The sequence below is a fragment of the Mus musculus genome, chromosome 10 (assembly GCF_000001635.26).
Source record: "Mus musculus strain C57BL/6J chromosome 10, GRCm38.p6 C57BL/6J".
NCBI lineage: Eukaryota > Metazoa > Chordata > Mammalia > Rodentia > Muridae > Mus > Mus musculus.
Genome location: NC_000076.6, coordinates 82,800,472 through 82,825,426, shown reverse-complemented (window position 1 = coordinate 82,825,426; position 24,955 = coordinate 82,800,472). Strand labels below are relative to the sequence as shown.

General features: G+C 46.9%; 1 long non-coding RNA gene across 1 annotated transcript; it reads right to left on the bottom strand.

The window, feature by feature from the left end:
* Positions 1 to 1,184: 1,184 nt before the first annotated feature.
* On the bottom strand, positions 1,185 to 13,304 carry 1700028I16Rik (RIKEN cDNA 1700028I16 gene). Its single transcript, NR_038042.1, has 3 exons — positions 13,068 to 13,304; positions 6,304 to 6,396; positions 1,185 to 1,910 (listed from the first exon to the last, which is right to left on the bottom strand). It is a non-coding gene; the product is annotated as an RIKEN cDNA 1700028I16 gene (long non-coding RNA).
* Positions 13,305 to 24,955: the final 11,651 nt, after the last annotated feature.

Here is a 24,955-nt window from a genome sequence, read left to right as displayed (position 1 = left end):
ATGTGATATGTGTGTGCATGTGCATGCATGATGTATATATGTGTGTATGATACATGCATGTGCAGGATGTGTGAGAGGGTGTTAATGTATGTGTATGGTGTGTGTGACGTGTGTGTTGTGATGTGTATAGATGAGAGAGAAGAAGAAAGATGTGGCACAAGAAATGAAGGTGGAAGCGCCGGGCGTGGTGGTGCACACCTTTAATCCCAGCACTTGGGAGGCAGAGGCAAGCAGATTTCTGAGTTCGAGGCCAGCCTGGTCTACAAAGTGAGTTCCAGGACAGCCAGGGCTACACAGAGAAACCCTGTCTCGGAAAAAAAAAAAAAAAAAAAAGAAAAGAAAAGAAAAGAAAAGAAAAGAAAAGAAAAGAAAAGAAAAGAAAGAAATGAAGGTGAAGCAGATGAAGTAAGATGTGAGTCTGGGCGAGGAGAACATGGTGTGGCTACATCTGCAGCTCTCCTGCTGACTGAATCAACTGCTGGAATTGCTGGCTGGGGCAGGAGATGCCCACGCTTTCCTATCAAACTCATAATGGCCGTTCTTGGTCACACTTTTGGAGAAACCCTTCATCACCTCCTTGTCACACACCTCATCTCTAGTTCGAGTCTGGAAAACTCTCAAGTTGAGAGCCTGTCTCTGAGTCATCTCCAGGACGGGTCCTGGATTTCCGGGAGCAGACGGAGTCCCAGTGACTTCCCTGATCACGTGCTCTGTCACCCTGGCACCGAGGAGGCAGGCCTCCAAGCACAGCCAGCCGGGAAGGGCTGCCTGGGTCAAGATCGCCTCTAAGTGTGCCTGTGATGGATTACCTGGCTAAGTTAGTGGATGTGGCTAGGACCTTGACCTAAGCAGAGGATCTCAGACTTTCTAAAACAGAGAGCAAACTGAGTATCAGCAGCAAGTGTGTTTCCAACACCCTCTGCTTCTTGGCTACAGACGCAATGTGGTTCTATTTCAAGCTCAAGCTGATGTGACTTTCCCCCAGCGACAGACTATAAACTAGAACTGTGAGCTATAAGAACCTTTCTCCCCTAAGTTGCTTTTATTATTGTTGTTGTTTTTAATCACTGCAACAGGAGAGTAAGCTAAGACAGCATTGAGGACAAACGTTTGAAAACTATCACCAAAAATTCAGTTTACCTAGAATTTATAAACAAAACAAAACAAAACAAAAATCAGCTGGGCATGGTGTCACATGCTTTTAATCCCAACAATGAGAGGCAGAGGCGGTGGATATTGGTGAGTTCCAGATCAGCTTGATTTATAAAGCAAGTTCCAGGTCAGCCAGGGTTCCATTGCAAGGCCTTGACTCTAAACAAATGCATTAAATAACTTGAAAAACTCTTCTGTTGGGTTTAGATGAATGTGGGTTCAATTTCCTTCACAGTTCCAAAAACTTATCAGAACAATGCAGTCCTCAAGACCCCTTGATGAAAGCATTTTCTACCGCTGAGATTTTCAACAAGATCACTTCCAGCCATTGTAGGAGAAAAGGAGTGAAACAGCTTGACTCCTGAGGAAGAGAGGGTCTCAGCACCTCCTCCCTTCCTGACACTTATCCATCTGGAAGATTCAAAGCGCGGGGCCTTGGGAGCAGCACGGAAGGACCAAGTGGCCTGCTTTGTGGTCGTGAAGACTAACAGCAAAACAGAAGCAGGGCAGACATCGCTAGAGTCGCGTATTAAGACTTTCCAGAGGACGAGGTCAAGGCCAAGATGCTCGGGCCTCTCAGAGGCTGAGAGAGGAGATGGAGGGAGGCAAGGAGGAGCCCAGCCAGTATGCAGCCACAAGGCTGCCGCTTGTTGGAACTTGTGTAATCACTCCAAGGGTGAGAAAGTGTTTAACAGCACTCTGCTCTGTTGTCTGGCTTGGAAATTTGTCGCCCATATGTTCTGAGTCTGTTGCCGACACTGAAAAGCATCCAGACAGCAAGAAGTCAGAAGAAATGAAGGATTTCTGGAGTCCCATTATCCCGAACAAAGATGACGCGGTTCAAGAGCAATTTTTCCCACATGTGGCTGTTCTCAGAGGACTCCTTCTAAATGAGGTGATAATGACTGAATAGAATTTTATTCATCCCACAAGACATACTGCATATTATTACCCTTGAGTCTAATGAGGCCCCATTAACTGAGAAGTTATTCCGTAGAAGTCCTCAGAGTTGGGAAGCTTACAGAGAGAAGTATGACCCGGTGTACACAGTGAAGACATGGGCAATTATACGTGCATCTTAAGGTCTGCAAGGAATGAGACATGCTAGAGAAATAAAGCAGAAACATGTGGCAACACAAGGAAAAACACAAAGACTCAGTAATAGTCATGAGGACGAATTCCTAGCGCTGAAAACAGTAAACACGCATGATAGTATCGTCTGTCCACCAAATTGGAAAAATGCCTTGGCATACGTTTTTAAGACTTAAGGCAGTTTTCACCCTTACAAAGAACTCATCAGATGAGGCGCTGACTCTGCCAGAAGCAAGCTCCATAAGAAGACTGCAGAGGCCTGGGCAGAGCTCTTGTGTTTGAAGGGAGGTCTCAATGGGGGTCAAATGAAACCTAGGTTGTACTGGGAACATAGGCCTGGCAGGAACTTCCCGTTCGGCTCACTTGATAAGCCTATTCTCACACGATTACAATTCTTATCTAGGACTCCAAGGTTGCAGATCCAGAACTTATATCCAGAAAGGATAAGCTCTCCTCCAGAGAGCTGGTTTGTGAAATGGTTTATGATGCTAGAGACAGGTTCAAGAGCATTGATCACTACTAGTGCTCTCTATATAAAATATATCTATATATAGATATGCTAAATCTATATATAGTATAGACATAGTTACAGATATAGATATATAGATCTCCATCCCCTCTTCCCTCCTTTCTGTCACCCTCTCTTGGGGAGGTTGGTCTTGGTTTACTTCCTAGTCCTACCAGAGACTATCCTATTAGGGCTAAAATGTGAAAGCACCACTGAAGGACCAAAAAGAAGGAAAAGGAAGATGAATGTCCATTTACTTGCTTAATTGTTTTTGGAGGGTGAGTTGAAATAGGGCCTCTTTTTGCAGTCTTGGCCATCCTGGAAATCGCTCTGTAAGTCGGGTTGGCCTCAAACTCACAGAGATCTCGCCCCTGCCCCTGCCCCTGCCTCTGCCCCTGCCCCTGCCTCCCCTCCTGAGTGCTGGGATTAAAGGCCTGAGCCACCACTGCCTAGCTAACCTGGCTATCAATTTTAATATGGACAATGTTAAGAAGATGCAATTTTAAAGACAACACTTAAGAACTCTGTAAAAGTCAGGAATATATGAAAGATTTAAATGAAATATGTGATTTACATTTTCCAAAAAAATTATCTTTTAAAAACAATTTGAGAGGCTGGAGAGGTGGCTCAGCAGTTAAGAGTACTTGTTGCTCTTGCAGGGGATCACGGCTTGGTTCTCAGCACCCACATGGCAGATGGTAACAATTTGTCACTCCAGCTCCAGGGGATCAGACTGCTCTGATACAGCACAGACGAATTGCACAAGCAAGCAGGCAAGACACTCATACACAGAAATACAAATACAATATAAATCATTTAAAATGTCTTTAATGACCCGGTTAAGAATGCTTGCTGTTCTTCCAGGTGACCTGAGTTTGGGTCTAGCATCCACGGTAGGTAGTCAAACAAATCCTGTCTCCCCCCAGATGCTTTTTGTTGGGGTGTTTTTATCACAGCAACGGAGAGGAGACTAGAGGAAATAAATAATTTATTCATAAATAAGGGACTTAAATTTAAGGGACATTCCTCTCAGAAAATGGTTCCAGATATAGAATTTGAATATATGCAGATCTTTCCACCCAGATCCTTCCAAACACAACCGTCAGCAGTTGGGTCTCAGTGTGTTTACTGCACGGGCTGTAAAACATGTCCTTCCTTGTTATCTTGCGCTACTGATTTGCCCACATAAAATGAAGTCGTTATTCAGTAACGCATCTTGGCAGCTAAGGGGGCGGTGCATATCCTAAATAATTCAGGTGATTACCTTGAATATCGTGGAGTTTATATGATACAATGCTTGGTATTTTTATTTGGAATTATCGTACTCATTACACCTAAGTTTAGAGGCATCGTGTCTGATTCTTTTTTGTCAGATCTAGAGAGCCTGAAAAGGCCTAATGCTTCCCCATTTGCTTTATAGGGTTGATGTGGAGACCACGCCCCACGAGTAAGAAGACCACGCCCCACAGGTAAGGAGGCCACGCCCCAGGGGTGCTCTGGACCTCATCTAAGGCCACACAGCTACATGATGCTGGCACTCCACTCTAGTAACCCTAATTTTCTTTCCACACCATCACGTGGTTTGTAAGCCATACTAAGAAGCCCTCACGTATAAGACAAGTTTTCTGGAAAGGTCAGGCTTCAGAGCAATCTTAAGATCAACCTGTTCTCTATCAGGCACTTCAGGTTCACGGCTGTGTTCCTGAGCTGCGCTTCAGGTTCACGGTTGTGTGCCGGGGCTGCGTAGAGGTGGTGGGCACGAAGGCTGAGTGAATCTCCTCTGCTTCCCAGGCAAAGCTCAGCAACCCCAAGCGGCAGCCTTTGATGGTCAGGCCCTAATCCAGTGGTTCTCAACCTGTGGGTCGAGACCCCTTCAGGGGTTGTGTATCAGATATTCATATTATGGTTCATAACAGTGGCAAAATTAGTTAGGAAGGAGCAATAAAATCATTTATAAAATAATTTTATGGTTGGAGGGGTCACCTCAACATGAGGAACTGTTAAAGGGTTGCCACAGTTGGAAAGGGGAGGACCACTGCCCATCTTCACTAATTCTTGGTCCTCCTGTCCTCAAAACATCGGGTTAAAATATCATCAATGTGTTCCCTTTACTCTTTTCCAGGCACTGACCCAGCTCCTCAAGTCTTCCTAGTCCAGGCTCTGACATGCGTGCAGCCCCTCCGTGCAGTGAGGCGAGACTGCAGTGTGATTAAGCACACTGGCTTCTGCCGGGCAATGGTGACGCCCACCTTTAATTCCAGCACTCGGGAGGCAGAGGCAAGCAGATTTCTGAGTTCGAGGCCAGCCTGGTCTACAAAGTGAGTTTCAGGACAGCCACAGCTACACAGAGAAACCCTGTCTCAGAAAACAAACAAACAAACAAACAAACAAAAACACTGGCTTCTGACAGAGACCTGGCACCGCTACCTGCTAGCTATAAGCCTTCCTCCTCCCTCGGCCTCATTTTCCTCCAGATCTATGGGCTGGAGGGGTGGCTCAGTGGTTAAGAGCTTGTTGTTCTTGCAGAGGATCCTGGTTTGATTCCCAGGACCCACATGGTGGTTCACAATCGCCCATTAACCCCGTTCCAGGGGGATCCAGTGTCATCGTCTGACCTCCACGGGGACCAAGCACACTCCTGGTACACAGACATTAAAATGCTGGCAAAATGTTCACACATAAAAATTTGTAAAAATAAATTCATATTATTTGAAAATAAGGTGAATTCATAGATGTAAAATGCTCAGCATAGGCTGAGTATGTATCATGGTACATACTTAGCAAATCTGCTTTTCAACTGAGTCCCTAGAGTTACATATCACCCTGGAAACTAACTGGCCGGTTGTAATGATACTTGGGAGACTGAGATGGGCAGCTCTCTCTGAGTTCAAGATTAGCCCAGTCTACATAGTGAGTTCCAGGGCAGTTAGAGCTACATGGTTAGACCATGTCTTTATAAAAAGGATGGGAGGGGAGGGGAGGGGAGGGGAGGGGAGGGGAGGGGAGGGGAGGGGAGGGGAGGGCCAGGCAGTGGTAGCACACGCCTTTAATCCTAGCCCTCAGGAAGCAGAGGTAGAAGGATTTCTGAGTTCTAGACCAGCCTGGTCTACAAAGAGAGAGAGACCCTGTCTCAAAAACAAAGCAAAAGCAAACAAATAAACAAACAAACAAATAAGTAAACAAGAAAGCTCTCATATTTGGCTGTGGAAACGGTTCAGTTGGTGAAACACTCTTACATAAGTCTGAAGACCTAAGTTTGAATCCCAAGAACCCATGTAAAGAAAGCTAGGTGGTTGGGTCGGTCATGTGCCTATAACCCCAGTGTAACCACGGGGAACAGGAGGCAGAGAGGGGAGAATCTCTGCAAGCTCTCAGGCCACCTAGCATCGCATATACAGATGTAAAACGAGAAGTTCTGTCTCAAAAGGAGGTAGCAGGTAAGGACTCACAGCCAATGTTGACCTCTGACCACACAAACACACACACACAAACACACACACACACACACAAACACACACACACACACACACACAAATTCCCCACTGTTTTACCTTCATAGCAAGTCAATTTGCTCTGTGTGAGCTGTCCCAACTGCAGGAATTCAGAAGATCCAAAGCAAGAAGGGGAGATAGATAATGACGTTTCTACAAGAGAAAACACAGGTTTCTGGGTTGATCACACAGGCAAGAAAACCAGGCAGAGCATGGTACAGCCTGCCTGTCAAACATTTCCTCAACATCTCTGCGCCTGCCATACAAGACCCAGAGGAAATTCAACTTTCACAAAACCACCCTTGCCCCTGGGAGCTCAGCCACTGGGGTGTGCTTCCCAATGCCCTGCATCAGCAGCGCCACCCAGAAAGGGCAAGCTCTGGCTCCCCCGGGGAATCACAAAATTGCCACCCGAAGTAGCCTGTATGTATAGATAGCCCAGCAAAGAGCATCTTAAGCAAAGAAGCCAGACATTCAAAATCATGAGTGAGAGAGGCTGGCAATATCGGGGTGGGGGTAAGTGTAAGAATAAAGTATTTAAACCTTTGGTCCAACCTTTTGACATCCCAGCAGGATATCATCTACAAAGCTCCATGCAGCTGAGTTCCAAAAAATAAGTCAGTCGCACACAAAAGTCTAAGGGGTTTTGTTGTTGTTACTTTTTATTTTCTGTGTATGAATGTTATGCCTTCATGTCTGTCTGTATACCACAAGTTTGTGTGGTGCCCGCCTCTGGAGGCCAGAAAGGACACAGGACCACCTGGAACTGGCGTTGCAGATGACATATTGGTGTCTGGAATTGAACTTGGGTCTCGTGGAAAAACAGCAATGCTCTTAGCTGCTGAGCCATCTCCTTCTGCCCCGCGCCCCCAAGTCTGGTAACATCTTACGTAACAAAGTTCACTGGGAGTCAAAGCTTGTATTTCATCTACTAAGGAGGACTACTAGCCATAGCTGCTGCAAAAAGAAACGGTCTCGGGCAATCCACTCCTCCCTCCCTACTCCCCCCACACCCGGGCCACAGAAACCCACGTGCCTTTCCTGCCGATGCTTTGACAGACATTATCAGGTCAGGTGCAGTGTTGCACACTTGAAACCCCAGCACCTGGGGCAGAGGAGAGGCAGGAGGTCTAAGGTATGACTGAAGCCTGCGGGTCTCTGTAAAGTCTCAGGCCTGCTAGGGCTACAGAGACCAAAGTTAAAAATAAAAATATAAAAAGGAAAACCATAGCAAGGGACACACAGGTCAGCTTGGTCATCTCCTGAGGTGTGTCTGGGAACCAAGCGTTCCCTACCAGGACATCCAGGATTAAGTTTCTGATAAACTGTACTTGGGGGTGGAAGCCCATTGCTATTTCTTTTCTTCCCCTACTCTCTCTTGATCTCTCCTTACAAAACAGAATGAAATCTAGTCCTTGACCCAGAGCAAGCCTATTACTTCTGCACCACTGAAACAAAGCTATGCTTACTTGAATAGGAACACTGCGGCTACTTGTAAGCAGACCCCTGTGATATTGTACTCAGTGAACACTGGAGAAGACAGCATCTTCAACAGGGGGGAGGTGGGGCTGCATGTAGCAGAGTGCAAAGGTAGTCACAGCCACCGCCCTACATAAAACTCAACTCCACATCAATCAGGGACCTTTTTTTAAAAAATATTTTTATTAAGTATTTTCCTCATTTACATTTCCAATGCTATCCCAAAAGTCCCTCATACCCTCCCACCCACTCCCCTACCCACTCACTCCCACTTTTTGGCCCTGGCGTTCCCCTGTACTGGGGCATATAAAGTTTGTGTGTCCAATGGGCCTCTCTTTCCAGTGATGGCCACTAGGCCATGTTTTGATACATATGCAGCTAGAGACAAGAGCTCCGGGGTACTGGTTAGTTCATAATGATGCACCTACAGGGTTGCAGATCTCTTTAGCTCCTTGGGTACTTTCTCTAGCTCCTCCATTGGGGGCCAATCAGGGACCTTAACAGAAGATGGGATCTCCTGAATCAGAGAAGATAAAAAGGGAGGGACCACCCTGAACTCACTGGCACAGGAAAGGGCTTTCTGAATAGGTCACCAATAGCACAATAGTCACTAAGACCAAGAACTTGTTAATTAAGAGGAACCTCATGAAGCTGAAATAGCTTCTTATGGCAAAGGACACCGCCATTCAGACACAGCAGCAGCCTATGGAACGGGAAAAGATCTTTACCAATATATACATGTATCTAGACTATATAAAGAACTAAAAACCAAACCAAACCAAACCAACAACACTGGACATCAAGAAAATAAATCACCCGATTTAAATATGAGGCACAGAGTTCTCAAAGGGTGAACCAGGCATGAGTGGCTGAGAGAATGTTCCACATCCCGAGTCATCAGGGAAATGCAAATAAAAAACAGTTGGAGATTTTATCTTCCATCAGTCAGAATGACGGAGATCATTAGAACACGTGCCGGCTCAGGCTGGTGAGGATTCCGAGGAAGGGGAACACCCACTGCTGGTCAGAGTGCAGACTGGAACAGCCACTGTGGGAATCTGTAAGGCAGCTCCCCAGGAAGCCGGGAACTGGTCTACCTTAAGACTCAGCTAACCACTCCGAGGCATCTACTCAAAGGACACTTCACCCTCCTATGGAGACGCTTGCTCATCCCTGTTTGCTACTGCTCTTAATACACAGGAAGAAGAAGGGCTGGAGAGACGGTTCAGTGGTTCAGAGCACTGACTGCTCTTCCAGAGGTCCTGAGTTCAATTCCCAGCAACCACATGGTGGCTCACAACCATCTGTAATGGGATCTGATGCCCTCTTCTGGTGCTTTTGAAGAGATCAATGGTGCATTCATATACATAAAATAAATAAATCTTATGAAAAATAAACAGCTAAGAACTGGAAACAGACCCCTCAGTTGACGAAAGATGATGAAACCAGGCTATGTTTACACAATGGATATTATCTGGCTGTTAAGATAAATGGAATTTATAGGCAAATGGGCAGAGCTAGAAAAGATCACCCTCAGTGAGAGAGCCTGTCTGTTCTTCTCACAAGTCAGAGTACAGCTTCCTGCTCAGCTCAGGGTTTCCTCTACACACACGGCTACCCAGAGTGAATGTCAGTGTATATGTACCTTACACAGAGCACTCAACCTCAGCAAAAATACCTCTGCACACTGACCAATGTTGGCAACATAGCCAGTGTGGCTCTCTGAACATACATGAAAGTTGAAAGCTGAAAACCATTTCCCCATCAGTCGGTTAAAACAGATGGGTATAAAGGTAACATCAAACATCCAGGCACGTGGGAGGCAGGGGGATGACTGAGAAGAAAAGTAGAACAATGATCCAAGGATGGAAATGACATAGTGAAACCTACCACTTTGTACACTGCGTAAGAAAAATCAAAAATAAAAAGCACAGCCCTTACACACCACTGATGCCAGCCCTGGCAGCTCTGACTCTGACACCAGCCAGATCTATTTAGGAAAGCTCCTGTTTCAGACTGGTGGTGGTGCACATCTTTAATTCTAGCCCCCCAACCCCCTCACCCGGGAGGCAGAGGCAAGTGGGTCTGTGAGTTTGAGGCCAACCTGGTCTACAAAGAAAGTTGCAGGACAGCCAGAGCTACACAGAGAAGCCCTGTCTCAAAACAAATGAGCAAATGAACAAAAGAAGGGAGGGAAGGAGGGAGGAAGGGAGGAAGGGAGGGAGGGAGGGAGGGAGGGAAGGAGAAAGGAAGGAAGAAAAGAAAAGAGGAGAGAAGAGAAGAAAAAAGAGAAAGAGGAAAGGAAGGGAAAAGAAAAGCTAAGTTCTAGGTATAGTGAGACCCCAAGATCTGTTCTCAATACCCACATGACAGATCAGAACTATCTATACTCCAGTCCCTGGGAATCTTCTGTCTCTGGCTTTCATAGGCACTGGGCAGTTGCATGGTCCACATGCAGAGAAAACACCCATACGCTTAAAATAACAAAACAACTTTTAAAGAGATGTGAGAAAAAAAAATTTTTTTGAGTAAACATCCACTATGGCTTTATATTAGTGGTTACACGAATGGCAGACTAATTTCACCAGCAGAAAGCAGGCTATGGGGAATGCTCGCTCAAGGGTCCCCTAAAGGAAAGACACACAGATTCACAATTCCTCCTTTCAGGGATTTAACCCACTATAAATCTAAACTGTACTTTCAGAACTAAGTAATTTAAAGGCTTTAAGTATACACAAAGAATTCTGTGCACACACAAAGAATCAAGTACGAGGGGTCAAACACTGGGCAGGGGCTTCCAGTTACGACACTGAAACAGACAATATTGACCTCTGCCCGACCTCGGGATCCAGCAGGACAGTCAGGAGGATGTCTGGTTCTGTGCCCAGTCTCTCACTTCCTCTCTCTACCTCTGCTTCAGTGGTCCCCAGGGGCTCCCTCAGCCTCATCCCCACCCAAAGCCACAGCACCCTCCTTCCTGACCCAAAGCACCCATCCCCTGCTTCCTGGCCTAGTGTCTGAGACCCAGTTAATATGTTTAGGAAAGTGAATGTGTAACTTCCCAGCTCACATGCACTTAATTTTCACAAGCGATCTTGGGGCCATCTTTGAGAACTACTGCCCCGTGCCCCAACTGGAGAAGCTGGTGGGAGTTAACCGCGTCGGTTTTTGGAAGGTCCCTCACATATGCAGTTCTTTCTGTGGAGCAGATGGATGCCTTTGCCCATCTGTAAGGCAGTGAGGCAAGACCTGTGGGAGTTACAGTAATGACTGGCATACATTCCTGATCTTCAAAACTCCAGCAGGAAAAATTTTAACAAGCTAATTAGGAAAGAATGCTACGTGTTATAGCAAAAAAAACGCCTGCTCAGTGCTAAGTACCAAAATCAACCCCGTCTGCCCTCCTCCCCAAGCTTCCGGTGCCCCTCTGCTTTCCTGACGACACATCATGACTCCGCATTTTCTCCAGGCGACTGTATGCTCGAGAACTGAGGTCATGCCCTGTTTCTCTGAGTCCACAGTGCCTGATAAAATAATAAATGCTTGGCGACACTGTGTCATTAGCAACCTGAACCGGACTGTGAGCTGCTTCACATTAGATTCTGAACACTCACTTGGGAAGCAGCTGCTTGGAACTAAGATGAGAGAGCACTGTGTGCTCCAGCATTTAGATAAAGCAGATCACCAGCATCATTCCAGGGAATCGGTACATCCTAGCATCCTTTGTAAGTGTCGTACAAGGAGCGTGTCTCCTGCCCATATGCATGTAAAGTATAGAAAAATGGCCGGAACAAAGTGCTGCTTCATAAAGCAGGCCCAAATTTAAGTTTCAGCTCGTTGGTTAAGATCCTGCCTTGTGGGTGTGAGAACCCCAGTTCAGGTCCCCAGAAAGAAGAAAAAGGAGTCAGAGAAAGAGCTCAAAGGCAAAGAACACTTAGTGTTCTTACTGAAGATGTGGGTTTGGTTCCCAGCACCCATACCAGGTGCTCACAACCATCTGCAACTCCAGTGCCAGGGGATGGGATGCCTATTTCCTTGGGCAGCTGAAAGCACACGGTGCACACAGACAAGCAGGCACGCACGCGCACACACATAAATAAAAATGAAAACCGTAAAACGGCACAATAGACACCGTCATTCTGGCAAGGTAGGAACAGAGACCGCCTGATGTAGTATCTAGGCCAATGAAAGCCAGGGCAGGGAGTTAACTTGCCTTATATTTCCACCACGCCCGGCATAAAGTATTTTTTTAAAAACCCAAAAAACAGCCGGGCGTGGTGTCATACGCCTTTAATCCCGGCACTCGGGAGGCAGAGGCAGGCAGATTTCTGAGTTCGAGGCCAGCCTGGTCTACAGAGTGAGTTCCAGGACAGCCACAGCTACACAGAGAAACCCTGTCTCGAAAAACCAAAATAAATAAATACCCCCCCCAAAAAAACAAACAAAAACTAGTTAAGAGGGCTAGAGAGATGGCTCGGTGGTTAAGAGCACTGACTGCTTTTCCAGAGGTTCTGTGTTCAATTCCCAGTAACTACATAGTGGTTTACAACCATCTGTAATGGGATCTGATGCCCTCTTCTGGTGTATCTGAAGACAGCTACAGTGTACTCATATACATAAAATAAATAAATCTTAAAAAACAACAAAAAGCAAACAAACAAACAAAAAAAAAAAACCACCTAGTAAGAGTAGGTGCCTCACAGAAATCGATTTAGAACACATCTCCAACTCCCTCGTGATAAGTGAGAAGAAACTGAAGCGATGGCCACAGGAGCTATCCACCCTTCACGCGGGTACTGTCCTATCCCTCCGAAGACCTCCCCTTCCCCATCATAAGCGCTCTTCTAGGTCCTCTGCCTTCCTGTCCTTCCCTGGGGCTCCCTGACCTGGAATGCAGGGAAGGACCCTGCGCCAGACACCCTACCAACCTTCCCTCATCAGCTATGCATCCCACGTGGGGCGAGCCCCTATCTCACCATCTCGGCAGAAGCCAGGGTTCAGTGTTTTATTTCCCTTTGGGACCTATAAAGGATGTGGGGGAGGCCGTGTAACCAATGATCACAGCCAGAGACCTACAGCCCAATGGCATCGGCTTGGGTCCCAGCTCTGCCACTCTGGCCTGGGTAACTTGGGGAGTAACTTGGCTTATATTTCTACCTGTTTATAAAGTATCTTTTTAAACCCCCAAAAAACAGCCAGGCGTGGTGGCGCACGCCTTTAATCCCAGCACTCGGGAGGCAGAGGCAGGCAGATTTCTGAGTGAGCAAGTTTCCTAACTTCTTGGAGCGTCGGTTTCTTCACCTGTAAAATGGGGGTTACTTGAAACCATCGCGGGAGATGCTTACACGGGTCTGGGGCGGCGAGAGGTCGGGCGGGCGAGCTTGTGGAGCCACCAACGCCCTTGAGAACCTGCGGCTGAGGCAGGGCGGCCCGTTGGCGACCTGTGCCCCTCTCCGCTCCGGCCCAGCAGCCGACTCCTCGGAAGCTCCGGGAGGGCAGTGCCGGGCTGCTCGAGAGCAAGGAGGAGCGCGCTGCCGGGGCAGCGTGGACAGGCGCTGCTCGGCCGTACCTGACACACCCTCGCCGCTCCTGCCCTCCGCGCCTCCGGTCCCCCTCCTCCTTGCTCTCGAGCAGCCCGGCACGCGAGGGGGGTGGGGGGCGGTCCACGCGCGCGGGAGGAGGAGGAGGATGGCGAGCGGAGGGCGCGCGCCCCCTGCCGGCCAGGGAAGAGATAAGCGATGGGCCGCGCCAACAGAGCTAGCCTGAAGAGGGAGAGGAGGAGAGTATTGGGATGGAGATGGGAGTGAGGGTGGGGTGGGGGTGGGGGGGGTGAGGATGAGGATGGGAGTGGGCGAGGATGGGGATGGGTGTGGGAGAGGATGGGGGTTGGGAGCAGCTTGCTTTTCCGTGGATCTCATACACTTGTTTGTTTTCTTTGACTTTTTAAAAATGTGTAGGTAGCCCACAGGTGTCATGGTTAATGTCGAGGTCATATGGAGGTCAGAGGACAACTCAAGCCAGCCGGTAGTGGCACATCCAGGCCTTTAATCCCAGTACTAGAGGGAGGCAGAGGCAGGTGGGTCTCTGTAAATTCAAGCCAGCCTGGTCTACAGAGAGAAACCCTGTCTTGTAAAAACAAAACAGAAAACTCAGGGATCAGTTTTCTCCTTCCATCATGTGGGTCCTGGGGATCAAACTAAAACTCATCTCCTGAGGTTTGATGGCAAGCACCTTTATACTGAGCCGTGCCTCTGGATGCTTTTTACTAATATGTTTGTGGTTTTTGAGGTAGGGTCTTGTGTCTAACCAGGGCTCACCTGGAAACTTGCTAAACTGTTTGGTAACCGAGTTTTGCTTTAGTTCTTTAGTTTGGTTCTAAAGAACTTGGGACCACTCTGCTCCCACAGCCTTATCTGGCAATGGGTAGTGGGGTAATTTGCCATCCTGCCATGCTGCTTTTGAAAAATAAGCTGCCTTTTTTTTTAAGGTTTTATTTATTGAGACAGAGTTTATGTAGTGCCCAGGCTGACCTTAAATTAAGGAGCCTCTGTTTTTTGCCCCGTGTGTGCTATATGACATACACACACACACACACACACACACACACACACACACACATATATATATATATGTATACATATATATATATACAGATAGGCATGCACTGCTATGTTTACTCTTGATTTTATTCTTCCTTCCCCTGTGTGTGTATGTATGTGTGTGTGGGGTTACACATGTGTGCCTGAACACATGGGCAGATAGCATCTCGAACCTGTAAGAGTTTTCCTTGCATTGCTGAAACCCACCTACGTATCTAGTAAGGTCTTGATTTATGATTATCTAATCATAACCATGAGACTACAAAAATTCACATAGCAGCTTTTGCACTGGACCACGTTATTCCAGGCTAGCTGCGGTCTCTGGTCATAGTCAGTCATAGTGTCTCGTGCCCTTTGAGATGACAGTCGTGTTTTTGCGTTGACCACTAAGAACATTCTAGTCTCCCCTCTGACCTCTGACTCCTATGCCCACGCCTTGATCTGGGACTATAAACTTCACCAAAATATCACCTTTGTGCTTTTGTCTTTGATGTTGTCCAAATGCCTGCCACAGTGCCGGGGAGATTATAGTAATTAGGTATTGAAGGAAATGCTGGGTTTTAGTAACAGTAATAGAATGGCCCACACGATAATGCTGCTGGACTGCAGGTGCCTATTTCACTGTGTAAAATGTTGAAACTTAATTTTTGGTTTTGATTCTCTGTCTCTCTCTCTCTTTCTCTCTGCTTGTGTGTGTGTGCCTGTGCGTGCACGCACGCACCCGCACTCGCATGCATGTTCCCATGTGCTTGCAGACACCTCCCTCATGATCCTCCTTGATTTGGGGCAGGGTCTCTCTTGTTTTCTGCTGCACATACCAGGATAACGGCATCCAATGCTCCCGAGATTCTGCAGTCTCTGCCTCCCATCTCACATTGGGTGTGCCAGCCTTTCAGACTCTCACTGCTACATCCCAATCCACTCAGATGGCCAGGCCTGTGCAGAACCTTTCCACAGCCATCTCCCCAGCCTCTTGGTTTCTGGTGTTCTGAGACAGGCTTTCACTGTGTAGCCAACTGGACCCAACCTTGCAATCCTCCTGCTTCAGCCTTCTGAGTGTCCAGATTATAGGCATGCACCATCTTTCCTGCCAAACTGTTTCTCTTCTAAAAAAAGATTGTAAATAGGATTGCACTAAACATGTTTGTGTTTGGAACTTAAGGCTGTCCTGACATAGTGCCACGTGGGGGTCAGACTGCAGACCCCCTCTGTGTCCCCACTAGTGAAGATTGCAAGTGAATTTTTAACCTTAGATGGTCACAGGCCTGCTCAAGCACAGAACTGCAGTTCTGGGCCTGTGTAATATTCTGTCTGTCCTTCGTTTTACTTACAGTAATCAGAGCCTCCTGCAGGTCCTTGGCAACTGTTGAAATAGTCACTGAACTTTCAAAGGCAGAGCTCTGCCCCTCAGGATCCAGGCTGGGTCTCTTTTGTTCCATGCTATACCAAGACGGTTGCTTTAGGGGTTTTGTTTTGCTTTGTTTTGTTTTCTTCTTTTTAAAGACTGGACTGTTTGGTTTCCGGGACCCCCTCCCCCCAACAAAGGACTGAGGTCATATTTTACATATCAAAGCAGACTTGTCCTCCACGTTCTCCCAGCATCCCTTAGTCCCTACTTTGCCCCCAACCTTGAACTTTCCTGCCCTGGGGCTGGGCTGCCCTTCCTCCAGAGGCTCTTACCTAAATAACCCAGACATTTAGGGCCCTCTCCTCCTCCTCATTCCTCTTCCTCCTCTTCCTTCCTTCCTCCCTCCCCCCTCCCTTCCTTCCTTTTTCTCTTTCTTTCTCTTCCCTCTCACCGTCTTTCCCTCTCCATGGCGACTTCCCTGGCTTCTTCCCTTAGGGCCAGTGAATTCGCCCGCCCCAGAGCAGCTTCCTAATAAACCTGCTTTAATATGTTATAATCTGGCTTGAATTGGCTCATGTCACTGGTAGAGAAATAACTCTTCAAGGACCTCAGAACTAGAATTCTCTGTGTAGCCAGGCCTTGACCTTCAGATCCTCCTGGAGCTGGGCAATCCAACCTTGCATGGTTGGCAGGTTCTCTATAAATGCAGCGACATCCCCAGACTCTTTTTCATCTTCAGTGTTTTGAGACAAGATCCTGTGAAGCCCAGGCTGGTCTTAAAATCCAGATCTCTTGATTGCCACCGGTCACCGCCATGGCCAGCTAGAGGTACCTTTTTTTAAAGTGCAGTTTAGCCGGACAGTGGCGGTGCACACCTTTAATCCCAGCACTCGGGAGGCAGAGGCAGGTAGATTTCTGAGTTCGAGGCCAGCCTGGTCTACAAAGTGAGTTCCATGACAGCCAGGGCTATACAGAGAAACCCTGTCTCGAAAAATAAAAAAATAAAATAAAATAAAAACATAAAAGTGCAGTTTATGCTAAGATTACAATAATCACAATTCCAGTTGTATCTTGACCTTTTTTTTTCTGTTTAAAGCATACATTTAACTAAAAACATGGACACACTGTGTCATTTCCCCCACCACACACCCCCAGTCTGTTGTGCTTGTAAGCCAACACTTCCTTAGTTACTTACAATGAGGCATCTCTGGCTGCCCCCTGGCACCGTTATCTCTGTTTTTCTGAAGAGAATTCGGGTGGTCTGTGTTTACTCAGCCAGGATCCTACTTAAATCCAGATCCCTTGACCTCCAGGCTTCCCATCTGAACCAATATCACAATGACCTTAGCATCCTCTAACCCGGTGATTCTCAACCTGCAGGTCACTACCCCTTGGTGGCTGAATGACTATCAGCCAGTTGGTTATTTCCTGATTCCGCTAGGCTCCTCCCAGGGCCCTAGCAACAGGATTATATCATTACTGGCTGCTACCGGGTGCCTGAGCATAGAAAAGGACTGCTCACCACCGCAGTTCTCTCTCTCTCTCTCTCTCTCTCTCTCTCTCTCTCTCCCCCTCCCTCCCTCCCTCCCTCCCTCCCTCCTTTCCTCCCTCCTTCCGTCCCTCCTTCCCTCCTCTTTCTCTTCCCAAATGTTCCCAGCCCCTCGGTCTCCTCCTGCATTTCTGTCTGTCTCTGTCCCCCACCCTTCTTCTCTGCCCTCAAGGCTCTACTCACATCTGCCTGCCTCTACTCCTTCCCAGGGGGGGGGCTCCCGCCCTCCCTCCCTTCCCCCAGCTAACCCCCCTTTATACCAGATCTGTTGCATGGCGTGACTTCTCAGGAGGACACCAGGTACCTCCTCACCACATTGTATTTTATAACAGTGACCCTTTCACAGGGGTTGCGTATCATATATTTATATTACAATTTAATAGCAGTAGTCGAATTATAGTTATGAAGTACCAATGAAATAATGTTATGGTTGGGGGTCAGCACAACATGAGGAACTGTAAAAGGGTTGCAGCATTAGGAAGGGTGAGGACCACTGCTCTAACCCCTAGGCATGAGTGAGACACATTACTCCCTGGAACATTTGTTTTGACATTAATTTAATTTAATTATAAATGACTTGTTTAAAGAGCATCAAAAGACGGGACATTGTGGTTGCACGCCAACATAATTCTCAGTGACAGACTTGCTATCTTCTCTTCCTGGGGAGGATGGGTCCCAGGGGGCCAGCTCTCCTGGCTTTTTTTCCCATCATGCCTTTCAGCCTCCTTTTCGACTATTGCAGGCCTCCTTGGCACTTGATATTGAAACTCGCTGAGGCGTGGTCCTTGAGTCACCAGGCCTCCAAGCTTTAAATGTCACCCCTCCAGCAATGACTGCCAAATGTTTATCACCTGCCCTGACCTTGTCTGTGGAGCAGGCCAGGGCGTCCAACTGTAGACTTGCATGCCTACTTCAGTGTCTAGTAAATACCGGAAACCCCAGCTGTCCAAAAGCATTGTCTCCTTGAAATGGAAACTCAAGGGTTCTCTGAAAAGTCATGTTTTGCTGGAGCAAACATGTGAACAAGTGTTTTCCTGAAGCAGACACAGGTGAAAGGATGTTTAGCTAAAGCAAACGTGTGAAAGGACACGTGAAGACGGATTCTTCACTAGTGAGGTGCATGTATTGGTTCGCCTTACATGCGATGTCTAGCTCTGTTTATCATGACTGCACAGAGATGCAGACCGAGAGGCTTCTGGTGGTGCTTTGGTGGCACAGTTCTGCATTGTCCTGCATCCTCGGGCTCCGGCCCATTGGCAGAGTGATGTCAGCTGATACGGACACACTTGGAGTTTTGCTAAGACAGACTCGTGTGCTGAGGCAGACCCGTGGAGGACATGTAATGTTTTGAGGGACTGTAAATAGGACTCAGCGGACAGTGACGGGGGATGGGGAAGGGGAGGGGTCCTTGCATTGCTTGCTTGTAGAGCTGGCTTTGCAACACTTCTTGGATTTGCATCTTATCTGACCTTTGCTTCATTGAGAGAGGCACAGCAATGAACCTTTTCTGGCGTTCCTGGTGATCCTGGTTCCTCCTGCTGATTTCTCTGAAACCTGGCTGTTGCTGCTAGGTCGTGCCACAGCTGCCGCTATCCCGACACTACTGGACTGGACTGCTGGTGTATCTGTGAACTGTTTGTGAGCGGATCGAGCTGCCACTGCTGACCTGTGAACTGAACTGCTGATTTCCTGACAACGCAGATGGGATTTGTTCCAAAGAACCATTTCTAAACAGGTCCACTTCCCCCGTATCCTAATAACCTTTCTTTTCCACTGCCTCTGGTGGGTGGTGGGCTAGAAGGGAGGTTAAAGCGTTTAAGAACCCATATTAAAAGGAGGATTGAAAATACTAAAGCCCGCACCTCCTCCCCAGAACCACTCTTCCCCACCTGGTGTTCCTCCTGGTCTCCCCCGCTGTCTCAAGCCGAGACTAAGGCCTGGCTGTCTCTGCTAGGTCAAGTCACTGCTACTGCTAACCCAACTCTACTGAACTGGACTGCTGGTGTATCTGTGAAGTGTTTGCGAGGGGACCAAGCTGCTGCTGCCTGCTAACCTGTGAACTGAACTGCCGATTTCCAGACAACAGAGACGGAAAGTTGCTCCAAAGAACCTTTCGAAACAGGTCCCCTTCCCCCTGCCTCCCACCGCCTGTATCCTTTTCTTTCCACTACCTCTGGTGGGTGGTGGGCTACAAGGGAGGTTAAAGTGTTTACGAACTACAAATAAGGTTTGAAAAAATTAAAGTGTGCGTGTGTGTGTGTGTGTGTGTGTGTGTGTGTGTGTGTGTGTGAGAGAGAGAGAGAGAGAGAGAGAGAGAGAGAGAGATCACAGTTCTGCAGCCCTGATAAAAGGATGAGTTTGTCCCTCCCCACTTCATCTCTCTGGTGTGATCTCTCATCTCCACCTTCTGCCATGGGTTGATGCAGTAAGAGGACTCGCACCAGAAGCTGCCCCTTGACCTCATACTTCCCCGTTCTTCTTAAAGGTTCCATTATCAGGCTATCTGTTAGCACACACAGGACTAAGACAGCTGCCAGTCTCTAGCATGAACCTGTGTTGGGAGGTCCCGAGTGCTGACTGTCCAGGCAACCTCTCAACGCTGCCTTCCTCCATGACTCTGTCTTGCTCACTCCCTTCCTGCCACACCACTTGCTTTTCTCCTGCTTCTCTTTCAGCACTGGGCTTGCTGGGTCAAGTGCATCCAGAATATTCTGATCTCCTTTTCTCATGGCATTTGAGTAGTGCTGTGGATATTCCCACAGAAAGGCTCCAAGGGCTCCCTCACAGGGCAGAAGTTGGCTAAGAAAGGCTGGATGCTGGGCAACCTCAGGTAAGATCGCCAAACTTGCTAAGGCAGGCCTGTGTCTCACCTGCCCCCCACCCCCCTTTCCCGGCCCTCAGCCAGCACCTGGCTGGGTACCTAAGAGAATGAACACCAGCTGTCTCTAACAGCGTATCCAACCTCAGTTATCCATTAACCAAACATTCTGATCCATTGGGCCCTCTGGTCAGTTGAGCTTGCACTGGATTTAAAAATTATGTAAACGTTTTGCCTGAATCTAATTTGACTAATATTAAAATCGTCGCTGCTCAAGTTGCATACAAATCCCATACTGCCTTTTGAAGGCCCTAAGACGGTCACCTGTTTGCAGAATGATCTTCAGTAAGCTAAGTGTGCCCGGCAAGAGTACAGCAAAGCAAGCCCTGGTTGCCTTTATGGCTCCTACTGTAGGTGAAAAGGAAGACTCCCTAATCCAGAGAAAGGCACCCAAGGGTGCCCCTACTCTAATGATTCCAGCTGGGATTGGTCTGCCCATGCTTTCCTGGGACTAGAATTCCAGACAGGCAAACAAGGTAGGGAGCCAGGCTCTGTTTTCAAGTAGATCCCAGTCAAGTACTGCTTCTGATCCTCACCTGCTGTGTGAGTTCTGCAGGTCTCTGAACTTCTCTGAGCCTCTACTGCCTTATAAAATGTCGGCTGCAATACCTCCCTGCCATGGATGGTGTAGAGGTTAGGCCAAATCACATGCTTTCAGCATGTAAATGGCACACGGCAAACACAGGGGCACAGAGGGGCTCTCCCTTCCCGGGTGGCTGTGTTCAAGACTCCCCTGGGAAAGATGACACATACTCTCAGAGCACTGGTAATAACAGACAGACATTGTTACCATATTGCTCAAGGGAGGAAACCAAACAGCTGAGCCTAAAGTGTGGCAAAGCTTTTGCTCCTAAAAAAGGGCTGGGCAGCTGCTCTGTAAAGAAGTCCCTGGGGGGAAAAAAGAGCTACACTAGCAAAGAGAGAATTCCCACCAATTTTATGTTGCTTTCTTGTCAACAAATTCCATAATGCTTTGCTCTTTATTTAAAGTAACTTGTGGTGTGAAACTTGTGTATATGTACATAACACACACACCCCTGTGTACCCACCTTTATACACAAGTAGAGTTCAAAGGTCATCCTCAGTTGCCTGCTGCCTCGTTTGTTTGTTTTAAGGTTTATTTGTTTATTTTATGTATGTGAATACATTGCACACCAAAAGAGGGGCTGGGATCACATTATAGGTGAGCCACCATGTGGTTGCTGGGAATTGAACTCAGGCTCCCTGGAAGAGCAGTCAGTGCTCTTAACCACTAAGCCATCTCTTCAGCCCATCTACCTTGGTTTTTAAAACAAGATCTTTGAACCTGGAATTCACTGATTCATCTACACTGACTGGCCAGTGTCTTTGCTTCCTTGTGTTAGGAATACACCCATATGCTGCTGGACCTGTGGCTTTTTTTTTGGTTTAGTTTTGGTTTTCAGATGTGTGCTGGGATGGAACTCAGGTCCTCATGCTTGCATTCTGAGTGCTACTGAGCCATCTTTGCTAGTAGTCACCTTGACAGATCTTCTTGGTTTTGCTGTTGTTACAAGACCTTGTTTTGAAACAGGGTCTCACAGAGTCCAAGCTTGGATACATATGACGTATCCAAGGACAACCCTGAATTTCTGACTCTCCTGCTTTCACCTCTTGAATGTTTAGGGTTAAAGGTGTAAGCCACCACACTCAATATCGGGGAAGGAATCAACGCTTGCACAGCAAACATTTTTCTTAGGGTTGGTTCTGTCTTTAAAACAAGAGATTTATCTCTACCTTTTAATTCTTTTCTCCCTCAGTGACACAAGATTAGTACTTATTCTTTTTTTTAAATTAGACATTGTCTTTATTTCAAATGTTATCCCCTTTCCTGGTCCCCCCCCCCCAAAAAAAAACCCTCATCCCCTCCCCCCTAGTACTTTTTTGTTTGTTTGTTTTGTTTTGTTTTTTTTTTTGGTTTTTCAACACAGGGTTTCTCTGTATAGCTCTGGCTGTCCTGGAACTCACTTTGTAGACCAGGCTGGCCTCGAACTCAGAAATCTGCCTGCGTCTGCCTTCCAAGTGTTGGGATTAAAGGCACGCTTATTCTTGCTTTTAAGCACTTATTCTTGCTTTTCTTATTGCTCTTGCTTGCTTATTCTTGCTTTTCTCACTTATTCTTGCTTTTAAGACTAACAGGACTTAGCCAGGCATGATGTTGAACACCTTTAATCCCAGCGCTGAGAAGGCAAAGGCAGATGGATCTCTGAGTACAAGGCCAGCCTGGTCTACAAAGTGAGTTCCTGGACAGCCAGGGCTACACAGAGAAACCCTGTCTTGAAAAACAAAATGAAACAACAGCAATAGTAATGGAGCTTACCCAGGGAGTGTTGGTACCTTTAATCCCAGAATTTGGGAGGCAGAGGCCAGCCTGATTTACAGAGCAAGTTCCAGCACAACCAAGACTACTTAGAGGAAACCCTGTCTTAGGAAAGAAGAGAGGAATGGAAGGAGGGAAGGAAGGAAGAAAAGGAATGGGGCTTTTAAAACCAAACAACTAATATACATGAAACATGAAGTCTCTCCCACTTAATCTCAAACCCCAGATCTTCCTGCCTATGTGCAGGTCCTCCTGGATCCTTCTCACAAGAATCTTTGACTTTACAGTCAGAGGATGGCTATTAGGTGAAAATTAAGACCCTTTTCTATTCTGAGCAAAGTAGGAATTCTTGCCAATGAGATTGTATATCTGTTACTTTCAGGAAGGAAAAAAAAATTAATCACATTAGTCCCAAAGAACACTGCAGACAATACAGGTGTCTCAACATCAGGGAGTGGAGGCAGGAGGATTAGAAGTTTAAAGACAACCTCAACAGGCAGCTCATCCATGACCAGCAGGGCTACCTGATAATCTTACCTCAAAAAGGAGGCTAGAGATGTTTAAATGCCACTTTCTCCCTTTGAAACATCCTGCTGGGAAGCTCCTTGAGCAGGAAGGTAAACAAAGTATCTTCAGGAAGTTCCTGAAATTGACCAAATTCACTAGTCCCCTTCCCTTGCCAGAGTAAATGGTAAAAGCCTAGAGTCTACCCCAAAGTCTATTAACAGAGTAAAGCTGCAAAGCAGACTCTAGACAAGGCAAGCTGAAAGAAGACTGAAGACCAGACCAGCTGCCTAAGGGTTTAGACCAACTAAGTCACTAGAACGGATATTCTTCAATGTGTTGAACTGACTGTAGGCTGTGTAGTGTGTTCCATGTTCCCAGCATTTGTGAATTATCTATCACCCATGCTCACGTAGGCTTTGGTTATTGTTTTAGTTTGGGTTCTATTGCTGTGAAGAGACACCATGACCAAGGCTCTTGTAAAGGACAACATTTAATTGGGACTGGCTTATAGGTTCAGAGGTTTAGCTCATTAACGCCATGGTGAGGAGCATGGCTGCATGTAGGCAGACTTGGTGCTGGAGAGAGTTCTACATCTTGTCCCAACACTAGGCATATCCTGAGTGCATGCCCACACACACACACAAAGACCTCAAAGCCCACCTCCACAGTAACATATTTCCTCCAAGGTCACACCTACTCCAACAAGGCCACACCTACTAATAGTGCCACTCCCTATGGGTCAAACATTCAAACACATGAGTCTACAGGGGAACCATACTTATTCAAACTACCACAGGGACACAGCTATCTTTCAGTCATTTCTGTTCCTGTAAATAACCCCAATAAAACTCACATATCACCAAGCTGGATTTCAGTGGTATCCATACTTTAGTCTGTTGTGGGCTCCCTATCTGGGGTAAGTAGACATGTGCAGGATCTTCCCAGGAAAAGTTTTACTACACAACACTATCTGGGGATAAACTTGACTTTTGTTTGTGCTTTTAAAAAAGAGATTTATTTTTAATTATGCATGTGTGTGTGTATAGGTATGTGCCTGAGAAGGCCACAAGTGGTCTTGGGTCCTCTGGAGCAGAAGTTACAGGTACTTGAGAGCCACTGGACATGGGTGCTAGAAACCAAACTTTGGTTCAAGCTTTTAATCATTGTGCCATCTCTTCAGCCCCTTCTTTGTCCTTTTTGAGGCAGGATCTCTAACCCTGGCTGGTTTGACAGTCGCTGTGTAACCCAGGCTAGCTTCCTCACACCAGGAGCTGGGAAGAGGACTCAAGAAACTTTGTAGCTGTCATTTCTGCTTCCCTCTGCCTTTGCCTTTCCAGCCATTATACAGTTATTGTTTTATTTGAGTCTCCCAGAACATTTTATAGTTAGCGAGATGAAGTATCTCCCTCCATGGCTCATAGCTGATGTGCAGTAGGGTGGGGCTCTCGAACTGTATCTTCCCCTAACAGGGCTGCAACCCTTTAAAATTCAGGATCTGAAATCTACCATAAAGGCTATCATGTCTCTAAGTGAACTAATGATACAATGTGGTAACTCTGTTTTACCATGTCCATAGCAGAATTATTTGCAACAGTCAAAAAAAATGGGCACAACCTATTGTTCTATTGACAGAACATAGGAATAAGCAAATGTGGTATATCCATACAGGAGAATATTTATTATACAGTCTTCAAAAGGAAGTAAAGTCTGACAGATGCTATAACATATGTCAACCTAAAGGACATGGTGATAAGTGAAACCAGTCACAACGGGCGTGAATTGTATGATCTCCCTTATACAAGATACCTAGAGTGGTAAACTTCATAGAGACAGAGAAAGAATGAGGGGAGCCATAGGCTGAGGGAAGGAAGGACGAGGGAGCACAGACTCAGTTTTGCAATTAAGTTCTTGAATAGCTGCATAGCAATGTGAGTGTACTCAGTGCCACTGAACTATATGCCTTAAAAGGGTTCAGTGGCTTTTTGCTTGTTGGTTTGCTTGCTTGCTTTGGTGT